The sequence below is a fragment of the Rhineura floridana genome, chromosome 6 (assembly GCF_030035675.1).
Source record: "Rhineura floridana isolate rRhiFlo1 chromosome 6, rRhiFlo1.hap2, whole genome shotgun sequence".
NCBI classification, from domain to species: Eukaryota; Metazoa; Chordata; class Lepidosauria; order Squamata; family Rhineuridae; genus Rhineura; species Rhineura floridana.
Genome location: NC_084485.1, coordinates 99155859 through 99168441, shown reverse-complemented (window position 1 = coordinate 99168441; position 12583 = coordinate 99155859). Strand labels below are relative to the sequence as shown.

The 12583-nt window shown below is 45.8% G+C and overlaps 1 long non-coding RNA gene across 2 annotated transcripts in view; it reads left to right on the top strand.

Annotated features, from left to right (window-relative positions):
• Positions 1 to 12583, top strand: part of LOC133387768 (uncharacterized) — a 120149-nt gene that overhangs the window by 37473 nt on the left and 70093 nt on the right. Inside the window, exons 5-6 of one of the 2 annotated variants that reach the window (XR_009763559.1) lie at positions 760 to 972; positions 3190 to 3477. The exons of the other annotated variant lie outside the window; for it this stretch is intronic. This is a non-coding gene — a long non-coding RNA (uncharacterized LOC133387768). Of the gene's footprint in view, positions 1 to 759; positions 973 to 3189; positions 3478 to 12583 lie in introns of those variants that run through there. 2 annotated transcript variants of the gene reach the window in all.

The window sequence follows — 12583 nt, the reverse complement described above, 5'->3', positions numbered from 1 at the left end:
CTGCTTGCTTCCCTTCAGCCAAATGACCATCTCCAGTAGGTAAGGGATTTCACTGGCATAATACATAACCCTTGGTCCCAACTAGGTTGGTGATTATTCTTTTTCCTGCATATCTTACACGTCCCAGTATAGAGACCTCCTCCTGGCCTGTCTTTTCCTTCGTATTTATGTAATGTCAGTGCATCTGCAAGCACAACACTCACTTTATAAACAAGAAGATTGATAACTACCCTCTATAAAATTATCTAATATATTTTAAAGGCCATTAACAGTAATGGTTTTTACAACAACCTGTGTCGTGTTAAAGTAAAAACATTCTTTTATTAGTTCTGAATCTACTGCCTCTAGTCTCCTTGAATGACTCAGTGTTCTAGTACTTTGTGACAGAAAGAAAATATCTTTTTTTACTCCCCCATGACTTTCATTCTTTCATCAACTTGTAACCTTTTTTTAATTCTGAAAGTTCTTGATGCTAGATTTTACCCCTAATTTTTTGTTTATATTTTTGTGAAATTGCTGTTTGATTATTACTGTGGGTAGGGTTATTGCTATGGATTTCTTAATCACTTAGTGATTCCAAGGGCAAGATAAGTACATGCTTTACATGCAGTCCTGTATGTGACTACTTGGAAGTAAGTCCAATTGCATTCAGTGGGGCTTATCCCAGGTAAGTGGATACAGGACTGCATCCTAAATGTCTTTGACAGAGTTGGGCCTACTAATAATAATTGTTGTTGCTATTATTTTTATTATTTACAGATGGCAGTGTGTGTTAAAGGAAAACACACACAATGAAGTACAAATAATCCTTAATGCAGGATAAATTACTTTCGCCTCCCAGGAAATTAAGGCTCTTTAAATTAATCCCCATTATTTGGCATGTGAATGAATATGTTTACATTTGGAATAAGAGCCATATTAAACTTCTTCTCACCTTCCATGGTGCTGATTTACAACCTACTCTTTCAGGAGGTATGTGAGTAAGAAATCTCAGCATTTGTTGTGTTTTGCAATGCAATAAATTCTTTTCATTCCCCAAGACTAGAACAATATTCCATTGTTTTTTTATTATTTATTATCCCCATTGATTTTTTATTATTATTCATTTATTGGACTAGATGCACAGATGTCCATTTTTCCTGAGCCAGCTGTACAGAGAGATGATTTAAGTTTAAACCAAAATGTTGACAGAATAATATAACTGATGCCAGACATACTGCATTTTACACTGGAGGTCATATGAAAAAGTATTGGCTGCCTATAGCACAAGCTGTTTTACAAAGACATACATTTGGTATGTGATCTTCCCAAAGAATGTTGGTGGAGGGAAGGAGAAAAGAACAAACTTCACAGCAGGGGTAGAAGTTGTAACAATTGTTCATTAAATTATTTCAGAGCGTGTTTATGCCTATTTTAAAAGTGTGAAATGTTATTACCCACTAACCAGTGGTTCTTAACCTGGGGTGCACGCACCCCTGGGGGTGCGAGACACTTTTCTTTGCAGTGGAAACAGATGGGAAACCAGGTGATGGAAGAGCTGATGTGTATGATTGAGCAAGTTTCACTGAAACTTGAGAGGTCTTCTGCTGTGATCCACCATTGCTCACCTGAGTAGCATCACCAACTGGGCTACAAGATAGGGATGACTGATGGGATGCATCTTGAAAATCAGTCCCACTTGTGCTTGATAAATAGTTGTGAAGAACATCAGTTTCTGAGTGTGTTGAATGCCCTCCTATATAGCTTAAACTGGGCTTGAGGCTGCTGGTGCCCCGTTTGTAGGCCCAGGCGGTGGTGGGCTGAGAAGACGTGGCGGCCGCGGTGACCGAAGCCAGCGGATCGGGGTAGCTGCAGGCCACCGGGTAGTTCCTATCCATAATTGGAGCGGCAACAGAGGGAACGCCGAGGCTCCACTTAGGGCCTGGGCACGTGAGAAGGAAATGGAGGGGGGCGGCTGCAAGGACAGAGTGGGGTAGGAGTGACTCCCCCTTCCCTCTCACAGGAAGAGGGCGGCAGTGGCCATCCCCAACCCGGTCCTCCCTTCAAATTCTGCTATGAGGGCCGGGAGGGGAGATAAGGCAATGGAGTTGGCGGCGGGGGCTGCAAGCAGCTCAGCCAAAGAGCCATGTCGGGCTGTGGCAGCTGTTTCCCAGGATGCCCCTCCCACCCCTCCACAGTTTACTAGAGCTCCAGAGCACGGGAAGCAGCAGCCTCGGTAGCAGCAATGGCTGTTGCTGCTTTTCCTGCTATTGCTGCTGATGATCACTACTCGCAGCGGTGGCAGGAGAAGAGGAGGGAACTTCATCTATAGAACAGAACTGGGAAGGAGCGATGCATGCTAACAAGAGAGGGGGAGACCATTGGAGGCGGTTGGCACCCCTCCCCTCCCCCCTCCCATCACTGCTGAGGTGAAGGCGCAGTGTGTGCAAAAGACAGAGGAGACTGTTGGGGCGGTTGATGCCCCTGCCCCTCCCATCCCCACTGAGGTGAAGGAGCGGTGTGTGCGCATGCAAAAGAAAGAGAAAGGGAGACTGTTAGGAGCGTTTGGCGCTTCTCCCCCGCCCATCCCCACTGAGGTGAAGGAAAGAGGCACCCAAGTGGCCATGAAGGTGGTGAGCCCTGGGGGAATTTGGCTTATGCGTGGCTGGAAATCAAACATGCATGCATGGCTGGGCAGGAGTCTGGAAAACTGGAGATTCAGGAATTTGGGGATGCTTTGACCGGAGACCGGAGAGGGCCCCCAGATGCCGGAGTCTCTGGCTGAAAACCGGAGATCTGGCATCCCTAGGTATTACACCCTTTTTCCTTTTTATCAGAACATGGAAAGCTATTTCACACCACGTCAGGCTGTTGGTCTGTCTAGCTCAGCATTGCCTATATGACAGGCAGCAGCTCAAGGGTTTCAGAGAGGAACCTTTCCCAGTTCTACCAGAAGATGCCAGGGTTTGAACCAGGTATCTTCTTCATGCAAAGCATGTACTCTACTACAGTGCTTCCCCACTGTCTTTCATGATGCCATTTTCAAAACAAATAAAATGTTTCAGGTATGATCAATAAATTCACATGCTCACATTAATATATTCATGCAGATGGATACCAGCCAGAAACTGAAACAGAGAGATATAAGAATACTTTCCCTAACTTGCAGTACATTTAACAATAACATCAAATGCTTACTTTTCTTTTCAGCATTATTCCTCCATGAAGACTCATTCTGTTCATTCCCTTATCACTCACACTCTCATTATAGTATGACCAGGATTTATGAGTTGATTACTGTTTGAATGATCGACCACAAAGTATCATTTATGTTCCACCCTGACCTTTACTACAACCTCTGGGGATTACAGTAAGAAGAAAACGTGTGAACTTGGCATAGCCAAAGGGTGTAATACAACCCTAGAGAACTGATGATAAAGGAAAGCTTCATATTTCAGTAACAAAGAGCACAGTTTGAAAAGAAGGCCACTAAAGAACTACAAGACAGATTGGGGTTCTTAGTGTGTATTTGTCAAGTGTATTAAAATAGTGCCCCCAGCATCTTGAGATATTTTCAGTGGGCCATAATTGAAATATTGACATTCTTTAGCTTATTATAAATACAACTTAAGAACCCATAAAGCAAAACCAGGATTTTGCACCTTGGAAATTCTGATGCCCATACAATAAATATGAAATACTTGTGGTACTACAAACCAATAGAATAGCACCATCACTTCCCAGTGTAGCATAGTTACTTTGCAGTAGGCATGTTAGCATGCAGTCAGCATGTTATTCTGTTCTAAAGGGTGCAGTTTCCCCATACCATCAAGCAGTACATCCATATATGATTCAACAAATCCAACAAATCATTCTAACAGAATTCAGACTCCAACTGTATCACCAGCACAAAGCAAGAAGTAAAAAAGTGTCAAGGCACACACTACACATTAATTAATGTAAAACACACATATATGCCACATATCTATGCATAGTGTTATGAGCATGGGGGTTGGGATGGATGATTCCTGTGGGTCCCCTTTCCAGCTTCTGATTTGGAATCCTGTGCCTTGGAATGAGGAACTCTCTGCTGGTCAAATGAGTCTTTTGTTAACCAAACAGATTGGCCAAGTAAGATAATGGGCAGATCAGTTGCCTAGCAATGATGAATGGGCCAGGGAGACCCTTTTGTCATTGAAACTCTTCAGGAGAGCACCCCCCCCCACTCCTGGCAGCCAGCAGAAGTTGTGCTTGTAGTTTTTAGTGTGTCTAGAGACTGGAGGCAGGCAGGCAGGCAGAGAGACTGGCTCTCTGCACCATGGCATTTGGGGTGCCTCCCTCCGTGGTGCAGAGTGGTAAGCGGCAGTAACGCAGCCCTAGCTCTGCTCACGGCCGGAGTTCGATTCTGATGAAAGGAGGAAGTCGAATCTCCGGTAAAAGGGGTCGAGGTCCACTCAGCCTTCCATGCATCCATGGTCGGTAAAATGAGTACCCGGCATATGCTGGGGGGTAAAGAAAGGCCGGGGACGGAACTGGCAATCCCACCCCATATATATGGTCTGCCTAGTAAACGTCGCAAGACGTCACCCTAAGAGTCAGAAACGACTCGCACTACAAGTGCGGGGACACCTTTACCTTTTACCTGTAACCCAGATGGAAAAGATGGAAATTGGACTGCTGATGCATTGAACCCCTCCATCCTTGAGCTCAGGTTGGAATGTGTGTAAATAAATAAACCATATTTCATAAAGACACCGCAGTCTCCGCTGACCTTCTTTCCCAAAGGAAACCAAACCCTGGAGAAGCGTAGGGACCCCCAAAATCTCACCGCTCGGAGATTGGGGGAGGCGCGCAACACTGGTGTTAGAAGTGGGATTGGGTTTCCTGGGAGAAGCATTGGGAGCGAGGTGTGCCTGAGTCAAGATGGAGGGGAAAACAGCAACCCTCCTGGAACAGATGAAATTTATGTTCCAGCAGCAAGCAGAACTGGCTGAGAAGATTGAGCAGCAAAGGCAAAGAGACCACCAGGAGCACTGGCAACGAATGGGGGAAATATTGGGAAGTACCTTTGAAGAGGAAAAGGAGACCCTATGTGAGGAGGTGAGAGCCCTGCCTGATCAGCTGCTACAAGGGGTCGAGGGTGACCCGGGAGTTCAGCTGCAGAGCGCCCAGACTGGGGTGGCTAAAGAGATCCAGAAAGTGGATGGGCAGCTGGAGGGTTTGGACTGTAAGGAGTTGCAGTCAGTAGTGGAGAAGGAAGAAGTTTTGATTGTCCAGGAGCCTGCCAGGGGAGAAGACAGAAGAAAGTGGAAAGTGAAGCCCCAAGAGTTGAAGGAGGACAGGCTGGAAAATGAAGAGGAAGAGGCCTCGGAAGAAAGCGAGGTGGAGCCTGGAGAAGAGATTCTGCTGATAGATTTCTCTGCTCCCTGTGTGCCAGTTAAGGAAGTAGTGCAGGAGGAAGAAAAAGCCTTGGAGAAAGGTGAACTAGAGGCGGGAGAAGGGCAGCTGGCATGCAACAATATAATAAAAATGTAAGCTTTCACACAGTCATGCAGCATGACAGCAGCATTCCATGGGGGCGGGGGGGAGGAGTGGCAGGCATGAGGCAAGTGTGGGTGAGGGCATGAGGCAAGTGAGGACGGTGGACGGGTTGGTGAGTTAGGCAGGCATGAGGCAAGTGAGCAAGCAAGGTGGGAGAGTGAGGCAGACTGGACAAGCCACAGAGGAAGTCAGGACAGCCCAGAGTAGTTCTTCATCAACCATCCTACTCTGCTGTTGCTTCCCCCCTCACCGAGAGCCTCAGTGGTGGAAGGCAAGGAGGAGGGAAGGGGAGGGAGAACATAACGGGTCCTCCTGAGGTGCCACCCCAGTCACTCCTGACTGTTCCTGTGTCGCTTGGTCAACCATATCCCTCCTCTTCACAGGAAGTCTAAAGGGGAGGAGAGGAGGAAACTTGGTGACATGTTTGGGAGTGAGGGGAGGAGAAGAGAATGCTTGGGGACCCATTTGAGGGTGGGGAGAGAGGAAGAGGAAGCTTGGCAATCCGTGGGGAGGGCAACCTGTTGGGGAGTCCCTCGTGTGTGTGTGAGTGAGTGAGAGAGAGAGAGAGAGAGAGTCTGGGGGGAGTTGGGAGTTCCGTGTGTGTGTGTGTGTGTGTGAGAGAGTGTGTGTGTTTGGGAGTCTGTGCAGAGCTTGGAAAAGTTACTTTTTTGAACTACAACTCCCATCAGCCCCAGCCAGCATGGCCACTGGATTGGGCTGATGGGAGTTGTAGTTCAAAAAACTTTTCCAAGCTCTGAGTCTGTGTATGTGTTTGTGAATCCCTGTGGGGAGGCTGGCAAAGCCCCTAGTTATTAATAAATTTAATGTTTAGAGGAAATTCTTTAAAACATTTACCTGCTTTATTGATAGGGGGGAAAATGAGGCAGTCTCTCATCTAAAGTGAATCCATTACCAAGAACTCAAAACTCATGTAAACCAAAAAGGGAAGCGAGCCAACCCACAGGTTTTAACTGAAGTAAATCTGCACCTCACCCTACTACATGACAGAATTTGCCCTGGTGGCTATATGAGCCACTCACCTAGCCCAGACCAGTATATCTTCCCCATGCTGTTTCCACTGCTATAGTCACCACTGAGTCAGGCAGAACCATGGACAAGGAAGGGGCTGGCTTTAGGGAGGTGGTGGGCTCTCCAACACTGGAAGCCTTCAAGAGGTAGCTAGACAGTCACCTGTTAGGTATGCTTTAATTTGGATTCCTGCATTGAGCAGGGGGTTGGATTTGATGGCCTTATAGGCCCCTTCCAACTCTGCAATTCTATGATTATAAAAGTTATCCTATCTTGTCTAGTCACTGCAGTCTACAATTTAATTTGATGGTAGTATTTCTCTGTGGTAACATGCTAATAAATGTTTACAAGATTTTCTGGCATAAACTATACACTTTTTCATGTTATTAATTAACCTTATGCACAGGAAACAGAACTCCAGTTTTTGTAAAAAAAAAAGCTGTATATACTACAGCTGATTTTCTGTAGTATCTAGTATTTGAGTATCTTTTAAAATAACTTCAATTGAAGAGTAGAATAGAGGCAACTGCTAATTTTGACAGGCTGCACTGATAGTTTTTTAAATTTCTGTGCCCTTTTTGAACTTGCTCAGGGTAGACCAATAATAAGCAAACAAGCATAGTGATTTGCATTAACCATGCCAGAGATGCACTGGAATTAAAATAAACAGCTATCTGACCTGTGTAGCTTGATAACAGGAGACTTGCAAGCTTATGTGGTAGCTGTATGTTAGCAGTGCCAATGGGAGTTTTTTTTTTCTACAGGTACTTGCTCAGCAGGGGGCCATTTTGGGGGAGATTGCAGCTGTGGAGCCAAGGGTTAGATCTTCCCTCCCTATGAACTGAAAACCCAACGAACCCCACACAACTACCTGGTATTAATTTGAAAAAACACTACTTACGACTCTGCACACTATGCATTCAATGCAATGTGTTGTAAGTCTTCAGTAGCTAGTTTTAATCAGCCTTCAACATTTAGCTCCGTCCCTCAGGTGAAATCTTAAGTGGGGAAGTGGATACATCATATCTCTAATCACAAGCATGTACATGTATGGTGAAATGTAATGCTGGCGTGTTTCATTTCCCACCCTTGGTAATATATTGTATACCAATGATGCTTTCTACATATATCCTTTGGCAAAGGAAGAACACCAGATAACTCAAGAAAGTGAGACAACTTTGGTCCCACCACCATTTTTCTGCATACCTTTGGGTCCAGCCCTCTATCCACTGGATTCCACTACAGATTTTTTTCAAGAACTTTCAGCTTTGTGGTATCACCAGGCTTCTGCTTTGCAAAATCACCTGGCCCCACAGTATCAAGCAGTGGGATGCTGGAGACCTGGCAACACTATGCACTAACAAAGCAACTGAATTAATATCTGAAACAATTAAACAACTGTAAATGTATCAAGCTACTTGTATTTAGGTTCCGGATGGTCTGCATATGGGTTCTATCCAGTGGTGCGCTGGTAAATATTTAACAACCGGCTCTCTGGAAAAAAAAAATCCAAGCTGGATTTAGAAAGGGAAGAGGCACCAGAGATCATATTGCAAGCATAGGCTGGATAATGGAATGGACCAAGGTATTTCAGAAGAAAATCACCCTGTGCTTTACAGATTACAGCAAAGTCTTTGACTGTGTAGATCATGAAAAACTATGGAACGGTTTTAAAAGAAATGGGGGTACCACAGTATCTGACTGTTCTGATGCACAACCTACTCTGGACAAGAGGCTAGTGTAAGGACAGAATATGGAGAAACCAATTGGTTCCCCATCGGAAAGGGTGTGAGACAGGGATGTATTTTATCATCCTATTTGTTTAATCTATATGCAGAACACATCATATGGAAAGTGAGATTGGCCCAAGATGAGGAGGTGTGAAAATTGAGGGAGAAATATCAGTAATTTAAGATATGTAGATGATACCATACTCTTAGCAGAAACCAGTAATGATCTGAAACGAATGCTGATGAAAGTTAAAGAGGAAAGCACAAAAGCAGGACTACAGCTGAATGTCAAGAAGACTAAAGTAATGATAACAGAAGATTTATGTAACTTCAAAGCTGATAATTAGGTCATTGAACTTGTCAAGGATTATCAATACCTCGGCACAGTCATTAACCAAAATGGAGACAATAGTCAAGAAATCAGAAGAAGACTAGGACTGGGGAGGGCAGCTATGAGAGAACTAGAAAAGGTCCTCAAATGCAAAGATGTATCACTGAACACTAAAGTCAGGATCATTCAGACCATGGTATTTCCAATCTCTATGTGTGGATGTGAAAGTTGGACAGTGAAAAAAGCGGATAAGAGAAAAATCAACTCCTTTGAAATGTGGTGTTCGAGGAGTGCTTTGTGCATACCATGGACTGCAAAAAAGACAAATAATTGGGTGTTAGAACAAATTAAACCAGAACTGTCACTAGAAGCTAAAATGATGAAACTGAGGTTGTCATACTTTGGACACATCATGAGAAGACATGATTCACTAGAAAAGACAATAATGCTGCGAAAAACAGAAGGGAGTAGAAAGAGAGGAAGACCAAACAAGAGATGGATTGATTCCATACAGGAAGCCACAGACCTGAACTTGCAAGATCTGAACAAGGTGGTTTATAACAGATGCTCTTGGAGATCACTGATTCATAGGGTCGCTATAAGTTATAATCGACTTGAAGGCACATAACAACAACAACAAACCTCCCTGATAGACTGTGGGAATGCTGTGGACACAATATATTTCAACTTTAGCAAAGCTTTTGACAAAATGCCACATGATATTCTGATTAGCAAGCTAGCTGAATGTGGACTGGATGGAACAGCTATTGGGTGGATCCACAGTTGGCTACACAATCATATTCAGAGTGCTAATCAATGGTTTCTTCTCAACCTGGGGGGGGTAACTAGCGGGCTACTATAGGGCTTTGTCTTGGACCCAGTGCTCTTCAACATTTTTATTAATGACTTGGATGAGGAGGGGCAGGGAATGCTTATCAAACTTGTCGATGATGCAAAATTTGGAGGAATACCTAATTCCCTGGAAGACAGAAACAAAATTCAAAGGGATCTTAATAGGCTGGAGCATTGGGCTAAAAACAGCAGAATGAAATTTAACAGGGATAAGTGTAAAGTTCTACACCTAGGAAAAAGAAACCAAATGCAGTTATTAAGATGGGGGATACTTGGCTCAGCAATACTACATGCAAGAAGGATCTTGGGATTGTTGTTGATCACAAACTGAATATGAGCCAACAGTGTGATGTGGCTGCAAAAAAGGCAAATGCTATTTGAAGCTGCATTAACATTTGGAGGCAATATGCCTCTGAAGGCCAGTTGCGCTTATTTATTTTATTTATCTATTAAACTGATATCCCGCCCTTCCTCCCTGAAGGGTCCTGCTTGCAGGCTTCCTATTACGGTTGGGGTGAGGAACTAGATGTTCTTATGTCCTTAAGGGAACCTGAAAACTACTGAAAGGTACCAGGAGAACAGATGGGCCCAACTCCTGCTGTGCAGCTCCCAGCACGGGCGGATGAAGCAGGGTGGCCAAGGCAAACTAAGACTCCGAGCCCTGGCCTGAGGCAGGGTTGGACCAGATGCGAGGATCTGCTTCATTTACCCAGGAATGTTGGATGCAGACCCATGGGTGCTCTCTAGCCCAGTGGTGTCTGCACTGGCAGCGGCTCTCAGGGCTTCAGGCAGGGGTGTCTCTCAGCCCTACCTGGAGATGCCTCTGAGGACTGAACCTGGGCCCTTCTGCATGTGCAACAGTTTCCCTAAAAATAAAGTAAGATTCTAGTCCTTATGGTTCTGAATGAAGGGTGATTTAAACAGGAAGCTGCTTTATACTGAGTTAGGCTATTGGTCCATCTGGTTCAGCATCAGCACTGTCTACAGCGACTGGCAGCGACTGTCCATGTTCTCTACCACTGAGTTACGGCCATCTTCCCTTGATTTAAAAGGGGGGGAAGGGCTCTGGCCTGCAGGTCCCCCAATATCACCTGCTCCACAGGCTCTTCTCAGGCGGGAGGGTGTTCAGCACTGGGCAGTCTCTGCTTGAGGAGAATTTTGAAAGTGCACATTGGGCAAGCTGGCAGCTGATCCAAGGCATCTCCTCAGGCCACTGACCCACAGACAAAGCCAGCTGGGGCCTCAGGTTGATTTGGCTGCTGGTGGTCAATGGCTCTTGACAGACAAAAAGAGGCTTCCTACTCTGCTGCGGGGGGCTTTGCACGCACACTGAGAGGTTTAACTTCCAGAGTCTTGAGTGGAGGCAACTCAATGCTGAAAAAAGACTAGAAACTTGTTAGTAGAGTTAGGTTTGGGATCAAGAGCAGACCCAGCGCTGATGTGTGTGTGTGTGTGTGTGTGTATGTGTATGTGTGTGTGTGAGAGAGAGTGAGTGAGAGAGAGAGACTTTCCCTGTGAAGTAGCAGACTTTTACGCTGCAGCAATAACTGAGGATTCAGACTTAGTAAAATAAGGAACAGCTTGCTTCATTGAAGGAAATACACAATAGATAGGAAAGGGATTCTAGTTCTAGTAAACTACCTGCATTGGAGGTTCATGGACCTGACATGGCCTTTGCCCTCATGCTGCAGGTGAGAGAGACAAAGCAAAGACATCTCTTCTCTTCAAGAGACAGCGAAGAAGCAGGAAGGAGAGAGTTGGAAGGTGTGGTCAGCATTCCTAAGAGGTATCAGTTTTCAGGAAGGAAGATGAGCATATGACCAAAGGAAAGGCACAGCCTAGCAACCTGGAGGTCTCCTCTCTGTCTCCCTCCAGACATGGAAACACCCAAATCGAGTTACATTTCCACAATTCCAACACAAGTGATGCTTAAAATGGAAACTGTGATTTATCAGGGACAGGGATTAGGAAACAGACATTGTTCCTGGGGAACCTGGCCTGGTTTTCCCTGCCTTCCATCTGCAAGATTCTTTCTTTATTTTAAGACCCACTCTGCACTCACCTGTTCCCAGGGCTGCCAGCTTTCTTTGGATGGCAGCCAGAAATTCAAGACGTAGAACTTTCATTGTCACAGAGATGAGGGGACGGGCCTGTTCACCTGCTGAAGTTCCATACACACACAAACCCAGCTGGAAAAATCACATGGCAACCTCATCCTGCTATACATTTTGCTTATTTAAACATTTGGTTTTCAACAATCCAAGGAGCAGTGGCAGACATGGAACCACCAGCTTTCCACAATCAGAAAAGGAAGAGGGGGGGCAGGGTGTGAGAGTGTGTTTGTGTGTGTGATGGAATTTCCTCCCCCAAGGTGTGGTGATGGCCAGAGACTGCTGAGCCCCATCTCTCAGGCCTCTCTCTCTCTCTCTCAGGCCTCTCTCTCTCTCTGGCCTCTCAGGCCTCTCTCTCTCTCTCTGGCCTCTCTCTCTGGCCTCTCAGGACTCTCTCTCTCTCTCTCTCTCAGGCCTCTCTTCTCTCAGGCCTCTCTCTCTCTCCCTCTCAGCCCCCCCTCTCTCTCAGCCCCCCCTCTCTCAGGCCTCTCTCTCTCTCTCTCTCTCTCTCTCTCTCAGGCCTCTCTCTCTCTCAGGCCTCTCTCTCTCTCTCTCTGCAATCAGCCGCAGTCCAACCTGCTCCAGCTCCTGCCACCCGCAGCCTTCTGCTTCCAAACGAGATTCCAAACTGCTCTATCGGCCGCGATGCAAACCGCAGCCAGAAACGCCCATCGCGGCCGCTCCTCCCACCCAGTAGCCATGCGTGTCAATCACGCATGCGTGCCTGAGGGGGACATCCAAAAGCCGGAGATCAGCCTCTTCGCACCAAATATGGCTGGAGGCCAGAGACGGCCCACTTTTGCTGGAGACTCCGGCAGAAAACCGGAGACCTGGCAACCCTAGTCCTGAGTCAGGCAGATCACAAGAGTGTTGTTTACGAGTGTCATTAGAGCCACTTCGTCTCAATATTGATCAGGATACCCTGGGGTTCTTGAAGGATTTCTTCACTATGTCTACAGAAGTAAAAATCCTAATGACTCTAGATCATGGGGTTAAAAAGCTTCATGGTG